This window comes from Rhynchophorus ferrugineus, unplaced genomic scaffold (genome assembly GCF_030347505.1).
Source record: "Rhynchophorus ferrugineus isolate W39M unplaced genomic scaffold, kcgeb_rfMv2 rfM4, whole genome shotgun sequence".
NCBI classification, from domain to species: Eukaryota; Metazoa; Arthropoda; class Insecta; order Coleoptera; family Curculionidae; genus Rhynchophorus; species Rhynchophorus ferrugineus.
In genome coordinates, this window is record NW_027472583.1 from 56325382 (window position 1) to 56337693 (window position 12312).

At 32.3% G+C, this 12312-nt stretch overlaps 1 non-coding gene across 1 annotated transcript; it reads right to left on the reverse strand.

The window, feature by feature from the left end:
• Positions 1 to 11912: 11912 nt before the first annotated feature.
• LOC143196763 (U6 spliceosomal RNA) lies at positions 11913 to 12019 on the reverse strand. The gene has a single exon (XR_013005831.1). It is a non-coding gene; the product is annotated as a U6 spliceosomal RNA (small nuclear RNA).
• Between the last annotated feature and the right edge of the window lie 293 nt (positions 12020 to 12312).

Below are 12312 nucleotides of genomic sequence, written 5' to 3' on the forward strand. Positions count from 1 at the left end.
TTTAAGGTTTTCTAGATTTGTACAAAACACCTGATCGTTGTTTATCACTCTAGTATCATCTATCAGCGCTGTGTGAATGTTTAAACCTCACTCTGATCGCGCGGTATTTTTAAATGTATTAAAAGAAATTAAAATTTATAAAAAAAACAAATATGAGTGTTATTACTGTGACTATTACAAAAGCAAACTTTATACCAAAAAAGGTATTTTCTTTTCATTTTTGTTCATAACTAGGCGGAAAATTATAAAATAAACATTAGGGCAAAGAAAGAAAAGTTTTTCGTAGAGTCGCGTAAGCAGAGGCTATAAACCGGCAGACGCTCTTTTGGCGCTTATTTCAATACAATAAAATACATTAAAAAATCCAAAGTCAGGTCAAATTGTCACAGTCACGAACTGATTGTCTTTAATCAGTTACTTCGAACAGAAACAACATAATGGGAGCCCCATATTGTCACTAAAATGCTTTAGAGAAGCAAGCATTTATTCTATTAAATATTAAGATGATGTAGTTTTATTGTAAATATTTTAGCGTATTGCAGCTGCACTTAATATTAATATAAGCATTCAAAGTTAGTGAATACAACGAGCGGTACAAAATCACTACATAGTATAAAACAAAGTCGCCTTTTCTGTCCCTATATCCCTATGTGCGCTTAAATCTTTAAAACTACGCTACGGATTTTGATGCGATTTTTTTCAATAGATAGAGTGATTCAAGAGGAAGGTTTACATGTATAATACATGCATAATATACTAAGGCAACATTGCTAATTTTAGAGGTTTCTAACATGATGTCGTAAATTAACCTATTTTTTTAGGCTTATTTAGCAATTAGCAAAAACGCTGCCTAACCCTAAGAGTTAGATCAAATTAATGTACTACAGTATTGTACACCATAAAAAGGTCTACAAAAAAGTCCGCGATGGTATATGTTTATCTTTTAGGGATAACCCACATTAACCATTTTTATTGTTTACTTTTTACGTGAGAAAATGGCTTATTTACGAAGCTATTTTAAGCAATACGGCATTAATCCTTATCGAATTAAGTACCTTAAATACAGTGTGCAATTAATATAGATCAATATGGTTCCTTACAGCATGTAAATTAAACAAATATTTTCGGAGATATTACAAATTTAAAATTTGTGTTTAAAAATGTGTAATGTAATAAAAATTGTATGAATTTAGATATTCCAAAGATAGCAGGAAATCTTCATAGTAAGTATAGGGGAAGAGGAATTGTTTTACTCCAAATTTAATGCGTGCAGGCCAAGGGCAGTAATGAATGAACCAAAAATACTGGATCGATTTTAATCATGTTTTCATTGAGTGACATAGGCATATATATTTTATGCCCGTGCAAAGTCGGAGCGGGCCGCTATGTTTTTATATACAACGTTCATATTTTTTCTGTAGTGTATTTAATTTAGTATCAGCATTGCACCCGTGCGAAGCCGGGGCGGGTCGCTAGTAAGATTATAAAGTTATAATATGTATAAAAACAATGAGCATTTTTTTCCATGTAAATGTTATTTAGCATAATTATTTCAGAAAAATCTGTTAGACTGGGAAGTATCCGCATAATACTTAGATAAATGCAGCATGTAAGTCATTTCATCATACACTGTTAGGAAATATTGGATTTGAGTGGCGTAAAAATAACCCACGAAGAGATCTAATAGAGCTTTAAGTCATTATTAAAATAACATAATCATTAACATGAAGCTTATTATAATAAAATTGAGGAAGGTTTATTATTTCAATTAATGTATCTACGCAAAACATGGATATTTTAAAATGGAACATTCGGCCACTCTTGGCAAAATTCTAATAAAGAGTGTAAAGACAACTAATCTCGATGGGAAAAACTAAGAGTTAGAATAAAATTTTAATAGGTTTTAATGATTATTTAAACTCTCTTAATTTAACGAACATAAAAATAAAGTACTTGTCAGCAAAAACCGCTTCAAAACTTAAACCTCTAGGCCAAGGTATCACTCAAAGCTTCAAAATGCACTATAGAGCGGAAGTTTTCAGACAATATCATGCTGATATTTAATACCAAACGCCTTGGAAGCCTAGAAGCTTGGCGAAATGATGCCTAAAATGATGATTGGCCAAATTTTGCAATCAAGCCAGTAAAATACAAACAAAAACTGTTTCAAGAAAAGTGTATTGCTAAACTTGATATGATCCTGTAAAGAGTTCAAGAAGAATGCAAGCTTGAAAAGACTGTGTTCGAAGGGTTTGTTAGCTTTGGTCGTCTGAGGACAACTCGCTGATGCTGAAATTGCTGAAGAAAGAAGCGAAAGAAGGAGAAAATGAAGAAAAGTAAAATTAATGGGCGTGATTTGACAATAAAATATGCTCGTAACACACTATATATAATGAAATTATCTTGAAAAGTTTTAGTAAAGTGGTAAAAAAGGGTGTTGTAGTCAAACCCACCACTCAATTGGATTGTGCTTTCTACATGATAACTAACACCATTGGTAAGCAGGCCACAATTTATGACTTCTAATCAACAGAAACATAGTGAAGATTTAGCTACCATAATTACATTAGTGATTATATGTGTATATATAATTTCTATTTTGGCTGTGTTTTCATTGAGATGTGTTCTCATTTATTAGTGAAACTCATTAGCTTTAACATGGTAAGCATATCAGCATCTACTACTGTTGTACGCTGTACTACTGTACAGCTACAGCTGTACTGTTGAGGTAGAAAAGACGAGACGTACACCAATCTAACCTCTGTATAACAAACCTAATATTAACGAATATATTCTAATTACCTTCAGTTTCATTATATCGAAGTGTAATTCTATGCTATAGACAAATAAGCTAGAAAATGGAATATAGAACTTAACTCAATACATGTCATATATGCATTTTGTATGTTTACTTTGTAACATATATGTAAATTCTATTGTTGTAAAAGACAGAAGCCTAATTTTATCACTTGATGAATGCCCAGTTCCTCAAACACAATGAAGTCCATCGATGCTAGAATCGTTGGATGAATCGCTAGACAAACTTCTGAGTAGATCAGATTCGATATTAAACTACTGTACTGGTTAACTGCAAGAGACACTCAACTTGATATAAAATCAAACAGATTGGTTTTTCAATCTGTTATAAAACCCGTTTTGGCTTATGAAGTCCAAATAAGGAGTTGTACCAAGCCATAAAACCAACATAAAACAACAAACAAATTAAAAGAAATATATACTGTACTCGCACTAGTCTTAAAATTCTGTTGTTTGCGGATATTAGTTGAAATATAAAAACTTTATAATGATATATGTATCTCATTATAAAACATCAACTACAACAGTCATGCGACTACAAACCACAGGTGCTATCCCGCGAGATTAAATGGATTCCCTTATTGTTCCCGACGACATAAACTTCGATCAGGTACTAATTGGTTATTCGATATTGGCAACGCAGTGCAGCAATGTTCCTGCAAAAATAAAGGTTCCATTTCTGTTCCTGTCGTGTATCTCGTTAAGAATATCCTTTACGACTTAGGAGTGACGCGTATAAATGAACCCCCGGGATTTAGTCGGGCATACACAAAAAGTAGACTTATCCATCAATTCAATCTGTCAGGATTATTTATTGTTTTTTTTTTTGGGAACGCACCACAATATATATTAGTATTCTAAACATTTTTTTCGGAAATCAACTGAAAGAAGTGTTATAAAAAATTAAAAAATTCCCGATATGAAGGTGCCACGCTTACCAGTATCAGATATTTGCTACAGCTTATTTTTAAAAAATGATTTATATATTGAGTGAGTAATTGACAAAATGTTAATTAAAATTTGCCGGCATTATAAAATATCCGTAATAAGAAATTCTAAGTATGGTATTTAAATTTGAAAGATTATGGTGAAAGTGTCCCTCCAAGAAGTCTGTTTTTGCGCCTATTTAAGTGCTTTTGTCATGATATTCCGATGTTTACCGAGCATATAACATCCACAAACCTAAGAAAAGCTTTGAATCGACTTTGCAATATTATCCCTGTATTTTTATGCGTTCTGAAACAGAATCATAATACAAGAACAAGTTACATATTGGTCATTATCCTTCACATCCCTCATTAAAATTTGTATATCGCTTGGAGCGCATGCATAACTATGCATATTAGATATAGAGTGCATTTTATGTATTTTGTGATATCGTTCCTATCGTAAATAAATAGTTAAACTTAATTAATAGTTAATCTATTGATTTTCTTTTGATAATGTTATTGAAATCACATCTGTAAATATCTTAAAATAATTTTTACTTTACTCAAAGCAGTACAGATTTATTATTATACGGGATAAATACCACCATCAATGATATGATGTAACAAATACCCTAAAACTTACACCTCAGTAAGTCGATGTCTTCTGTCATATCTAATAGTTGGAATTCATAGTAAATATTATTTTGGAAAAGTGTTATTCTGTTTTACATGTGCCACTATATGAAAATAAACATTATTTAGATGTATTTACAAGTATTAGATCAAGAAACAACTTAAAGAACCATTTAATTTAGATTAGTGATGTATGGCGTGTGTAAGATAAAGTATTCAGATTAGCAGTCTTGATATCTACGTGATATGGGTGACAGTTTGAACGTATACTTATAATTATATATATATATATATATATATATATATATATATATATATATATATATAATTAAAAACTAAATATATTAAAATCTAATTTCTACCAACGACGGTTTATCTGAACGGGACCTACAGTTTAACATGGGCTCCGAACCACAGTCCTCGAATTTAAGCCTACCGACTGACCAGTGACCAACTTAGAAACCATCTCGGAAGATATCCGGTCTTACCTAGCCTGGTTACTGTCCTGAATATAATGGCTATTCCTTGTCAGATTTTCCACTGTTGCCTATAAAGACATTTACAAGTACTATCAGAAACATATATGCCCCAGCAGGATTCGAACCCGCGACTATCGCAACAGTAGGCAGACCATCCTGTCACCTTTAAGCCGGCACCAAGAAATATTGATAATTATGATAAAAACTTAATAAATATTGTGGATTAAACACTTACAAGTTCACCATTACGAATTATACAATAAAACAGATAAAATATATTTATTCCCGCCAATGTTAATTGACCTCGAGTGAATTTCGAATCTCCTATATAAACTGGCCCTTAAATTATACACACCCCGCTAGGCTTAATGCCCTTATTCAATTTAGCTAACATTATTTAGAGCCGATGGATTTCTTGTTAGACGGTAATTGATATTAAATTAGCCAAATAATTGGATGGGGTAGTTATTAGGCCAGTGGATATGTTCGGACATTTGACGAACTAGCATCAACGGTCAGTTAGAGAACCAATTTGCTATCTCGGTCCGCTCGTTTTCGCGTCATTGCATTTGTTTCCCTGCGATGTTCTTTTTTTTTTCGCTTGTCGTTCAGAGATTCTGTCTGTAGTTGTCGATTTATATTTCTTAAATATATGTTTATGCTGTGATGGATTATTAATATTATATACCACATCATTCAAAAAGCCGTCTCATATTAATTTGAACCGACTTTTTTTCTCTGAAAAATCTTCTGAAGTCTCTAAAAAACACTCACAGCGAACCAACTTTGGAAAATACGGGGGAAAAAGGGAAAATGCCCTAGAGACAATTTTGATTATATTCACCAGGATATATATATATATATATATATATATATATATATATATATATATATGTATATATACTATGTTACATATACTTATATTTTAGCATTTTAATATTTAATAATATCTGTATTTATATAGAATTTTAATTTTTTTTTTGAGTAATTACCTTTGGGTATTTCAAATTTAATTGGTCTGTGTAATGTGACATCAGCGGTTAGTCACATGTTGCATGAGAAATTGTCAACCAATGAAATGCAGCGATATGGCTTTCTCAGCGCCTTCCTGCTAAAATCGCGCAAAACCATTCTACAATTGCATATACATTAAGTTAACATCCTGTAGACTAATAAAAGGAGAACATAAAACCATTTTTATTTGGCACATAACAATTCACACGACCCCATAAATCCTTTATATGGACTCTAATAGAAAACTACACCCAGTATAAGCGCTGGGCAAAACTAGTGGGTCATCCATTATGCAAATGGAGAAAAGAGCTGCAGCAATTAAAGTTTAATCTAGAATATCCGCCGAGAAAAAAAATGGAGTGTAATTTTTTAGTTCGGTCAAAAGAGCCGGAATTCGAAATGGGGGGGTATTGTAGCAGTTGCTACGACATTGTCTCCGAACGTTTTAGAAAAGGACAAACCAAGACGGAAAATCCCGCTAAAATGGTCGTTTTCTTGTGTTTCATGGTGGCTTTTGTTTTATTCGGCGCTCTAGTTTTTTCTTTCTCTCGAAATAGAGACATGACTATTGTGTTCCTTGTAAATGTTTCGGAAAAAATACCATGGTTTGCTTATTTTTTATTTGTTCAATTCCATCAAATAAGTCTTTTGAAAAGTAGCTATATACTAGTTCTCAATAAAAAAAATGTATTATATAGGATGTTTTTTGTACAGTGACGGAAGTTATTTGAGAGATAAATAAAGCTATATTTTTTTAACATTCTAGCTCAAATTGTTATAGATATCCATGTCACCAAAGGATTAAACATACACATATATATTTTTTATTAATCTCTTACAACGTCAACAATCTGTCCCTGGGCAATAAGTATTATTATATGATTTCAGTTATACAATATAATATATAATATTCTGACATATAGTAGATCACTTCAGTAAGTGAATCAGTTTGTTGGCCACGTAATATGGGGCATTGAAGATGACTCGCAACACTTTATTCTGGAACCTCTGGAGGATATCTATATCAGATTTGCTAGTAGTACCCCACAGTTCAATACCATAGGTAAGTATTGACATATACAGAAAAACCTTGTTATCTAATGATAATTTAGATTTTCGCCCTATCAGCCAGTATATTTGGTTTAGTTTATGCTCAAGCTGTTTATGTTTTGTAACTATATGTTTATTCCGTGTCAAACGTCTATCGAAATGCTTTCCCAGATATTTAACGTAGTCTGCTTACGGAAGTTCATGGTTATTCAATTTTACTGAGGGATAGATTTTCTTTCATTTGCTTTGATACGCCACGTTTTCAACCACAATTCGACTTTGTTACGATGAAGTTGGAGGTTTCTTGTGGCTGATATTGGACCCTCGTGTGATGATAAAACCGCTGCGTCGTCAGCATATGTTGCAACTGTAGTGTTTCTTGAGGTCGGTAGGTTAGCTGTATATAATAGATATAACAATGGGCCAAGGACACTGCCCTGCGGATCACCCGAATATATTATGTGTAGGTCAGTGTATTCGTCACCCCGTGAGGTACGATTTCAGCAGTTGAAATTGCGTATGGGACAAAAGCTCTTTCAATTTAACATGTAGTCCAGTGTGCCATACCTTGTCCAAGGCCTGAGAAATATCTAGAAATGTAGCGGAGTAATATTTTTATCTTTTATTTTTTGTAAATTTGGTTGACTAATCTATGTACCTGTTCTGTTTTTCCGTGCTTATTACGGAAGCCAAATTGATGGTCTGGAATAATATTTCTTTTTTCTGCGCTTATATGCTTTTTCCATGGGATGCACTTTCCTGGGAGCTCTTTTAAGACTAAGTAATTAGGTCAAAACCAGGAGCTTTTTTTAGAATTGATTTCTTTATTATTTGTTTTACTCCTCAACAGAAAAATTTCTCATATAGCCGATCCATTTGAAACGGAGTATTAAGAAGACCAACTATGTTATTTTCTTCTCTTGCGGATATTTCAGACGGGTACGGATTAAATACTGTCTTTAAACGTTTAGAGAAAACTTCCGCTTTATCTTTATCATTCCTAGCCCAGGTATTGCCAATTTTAATGGGTGGATTATGTTGTTGAGGTTTTTTGATTTTTTGGTTACTTTCCAAAGAGAATATTCCGTTGCATCAGTTGGCGTAAAGTTTTCTAAATATTTTTGAATTCCTTGATTTTGTTCCATACTTATTAGCTCTTTCAGCTCTTTTGTGGCATTCTTGAATTTTCTATAGTTTTCTTCTGTTCTGATTTGTTGTCAGCTTTTTCGCAGTTTTCTCTTTTCGGTAATTTTTTGTTTAATTATAGATAAAATATAATTAAACTTCTGATATGTAGCGCTATTAGGTGTTGCATAGCATGCGGCTTCTTGTATAGATTTTGTTATATTTTTTGCTGCTATTTCCGCATCTCTTTCTATTTTGAGAGTTAAATTTAGATATTTTAAACTGTCTAATTTCTCTTTAAGTAATGGTGAGTTGGTTTTGGTGTTATGCAAAGAATGTGAACTGGACTATTAATTTATGACACAATAATCAAACATATTTGGGCTTATAATAAGTCTGGAGTGTCAAAAGACAGTTTTACGATTAATTACCAATATTTCTGGCTACGATTGTAATGAGGAACTGAACCATGGCCTCGAAATCAAAGGGATTCACGAATTTAATCAACATTCACCTAAAAACATGAAACAAGGATTACTAAATCACAGCATCGTAGATGTAATACAACTATTGGTCAAAACGCAGAAAATTATAAACCGAACCACTCCAACTATACTATAAAATTCTGGCTATAACTTATTATAATATAACTTGGCTTTAAATAGTTAATATTACTATATATAAAGAGAATATTATATAGGAAAATGCCGATACACAGTAGCGATTTTCAATGTATCGGAAATTATCGAGGCCAGACTAAAAAATTGAGAGTCACTCGAACTTTTACAAATCGTTTCACAAAACATTAATCTTTATTGAATTTCACTTGCTAGTTTTTAGCTGTTAAAAGCAAATTAGGCGTAACTAACGACCATCAATTCGAAAATGCCGCTGTGCAAATAGAACAGATACCCATGAAAATAATTAGTTTTGAAGCTGTTACGTTTTTACTAAAAACAACGCAGCTTTTTTACATTAATTCTCCGTCAGATCCAATACATTTTCGATCTCCCACTATCGACGCGTGTGGAGATTTATTAATGAAAAAACGTTGTCCGTTATTAATTTTCGCTTCTGTCAACATTTCGATACAATAATTTAATATTAATTCGAAATAATATTTATATTTTAACAAACATGTATTTTGTTGTTTTTTTTTGCCAGAAATCAGTAATACACAAGTATAAATATTAATCGCTGCATACTGAATGCACGTACAAGCAAACTGTTTATATACCAATGAATATGTATAATATTATTACCCTATATAGTAACAATTCTAAGTACCTCGAGATGAATCTTTATGATTCAGTTATTCGTACGTAACAAAATGCTTCTGTACAAACAAATATTAAAGCCTATATGGAATTCAGCTATGTAAATTTCTTAAAATTAATTTCGGAATATAACCCTGAGAAGTATGGAGTATGCACACAGATACTATTGGAACAATTACTCGTACCTAAACCTTCGGATTGCATTGTAACAGAGGAAATTATGGGATACGCAATAGGTATGAGGAAAGACTCCACTGGCATGTAAACGTCGAACTGCTGCAACTCTGAACCTTGGTTAACACTGAACTAGGGCGCAAGCTCAATAAGACCAAACCATGTAATCATGTGTAACATAGTTGTGTAGTGAAGGGTACTAACTGGTGACAACACTGAAAAGTACTATTAATTATATTTTATTTATTTTATTAGGGGCTAAGTAATTGCCAATATGTCATCCTAGATTAGTTCCTTTAATAATATAGTAATAAATTTTAAAAAAGTGTTTTTTTATTATGATCTGTCTAAGCAATCCTTGAAAAATATTCATTCTTGGTTCCAGTTCTTTTAATTGGTTAGAAATCACCCAATTCCCTAAAATAATTTCTTCAGATTTCTGTATTAATATTGGTTTTAACTAAAACTCACTCTTCAGAATGAAGAAGGAAGGTAATGAAATCGTATATATTATTTTTCCAATATTTATGTTGTTTTTTTACCGATATGCAATAAGCTTATTTACTCTTTATAATACTATAAAATGTTTACAATTATCATGATGCACTAATATTTTTTAATCTAATTTTAAACAATACATATTAGATCAATCACTGCATATATTTATTAAAAATATGTTTAGTCTCCATATTTATCTGCACTAGACTATCGCGGTTGGACACTTAGCAGAATAATGAAGAACATCCGGTCTGGTCAGCCTGGTTACCGTCGTGATTGGAATAGTTGTTCCGTTGAAGTTTATACATTTACCCATGATATTTATAGTTACAATTATAAACATAAAGTAAATTTAGGTTCTGGAAGGTTTTGAACCCACTACTATAGTAACAGTTTTATTTATTTTTCTGCTTGAAAAAATGGCAATAAAAACTTACCAAATGCTTTAACTCACCGAATTCGGAAGTTAAGTTAAATGAGGTCAAATATGAAAATAAGACCGACCTGTTAATCAGTACATTTATTGGCATAAATTGACAATAGCTTTTATTGTCAATTTTAGTTTCAAGGAGGTTATACATGTTATATATAATATAACTGAGATATAATAGAGTTACCACTAAAGTTTATCAGGATTTCTCACTTATTAAACCAATTTTGGGTCTAATAATAGATCATGATATTTATTTCGGATAATTTAAGAAGATTTAGAAGATTATAAACATTTAGAAGAATGAATAAGAATGTACAGCTTAAAAAATATTGTAAAAGTTAATGTTATTGACAGAGAAGATCATGTTTATCGAAAGTGCTGTACTGAGTAATTAGTTTTTAACGTGTATAAAAAATAAAAATTGGTAAAATTCAATATGAGAGTTCAGTATATCGCTAAGAATAGATAACATTAAAATAAAATCCATTAGACGACGTTGAAAAAAAATCCAGATCCTAATATATGTTCTTCGTAAATATTTGGAAATTTATTTTCTCAGGCCTAAACATCCCCCCACCCCAATTCCTCCCCGCAACACGAGGCAGCCCTTATACGACCGAACTAAATCAATTTCTTGGCCCGGCACTCTCCCGTTCAGGACAAACTGTTATGGCGATTAATTTGAGGTCCTCTCACATCGAATTTACCTAATTTCGATTCAGCACGACAGCCCCGAGCGTGATCGGGATAATGACTGTCATTTTTTTCCCAAGGTTAGGGAGATTTCGGTTTGTTTTTCTGGACCGAAGGCACGGACCCGCAATCTCCGAGATGGATGGACCGGACGAATCAGAATTCCGCGCGTTCGTTGGTCGTTTATTATGGAAAATTTTCTGCAAACCGCATCTCGGTGCAGTCTGGGAAGTGGATCATAATAAAGATAGATATGTGTATCGCAGTTCTGAGAGCATAACATCAAATTTTATTCGTGGTATATTATGTTCGAAAAGCATAAACATTGCAAATAAAATGTGAACTACCCTTAATATATAATTTCTTATACATTGCTTAGTAATTTTTTATTATTAATAAAAGACTCATCAGCCTCTTATGACGGACGTTGTTACATATTTCGTAGTAATTTGCTACATAAAAGAGTCAAAACTACAATAGTATCTATAATTCCAGGTGTCAGATACAACCACAAATGTATAATAAAAATAAATAGCTGTTGGACACAAACACATGGCAATGGTATTCTAATACATTATAGCCGAGTCGTAGTATTTGATTGATGTGGTGATAACATTTGGCATACTTATTTTATCTTAGTGAAGATTACTTTATTTTAATAGTTTATATCTCCCTGTATAAGCCAGTCCCTGAGAAAGATGGTCAAGTTATCCAGATTGTATATATCAAGTATGAAATTGTGAGTGTTTCCTGTACGATGTCAGTATATAACTGTGATTTTTGAACTGAAAAAAAAATGCAACACTTACGGATTTTGTGTGTCATCCTTGCAGAGGGGCTATGTTAATCTTCTATATATCATTCCAATTTTAGTATATACACCTCCGAAGTGAGTGCCTTGCTTAGTATTAATTGACAATTATTTCATAAAATATAAACAACATAGATCTACAAAGAAAGTCTACCAACTCTTTATGTTTTTGGGTGTGTTAAATCCGAAAATGGCTTCTTTGTTTCCATAGGCTGGCACGTTTTTTGAGATTTTGGTAACCATGTTTGACAGAATATCTTTCATAGCCTGGTGAAATTGATTAGTTTGCTCATTACTTATGTGTCTCAAATGTTTCAAACACTAGTTGAGGTGGTAATGAAGAATATTTAATTTTAGACTCGTTAGGCAACGTAGAACT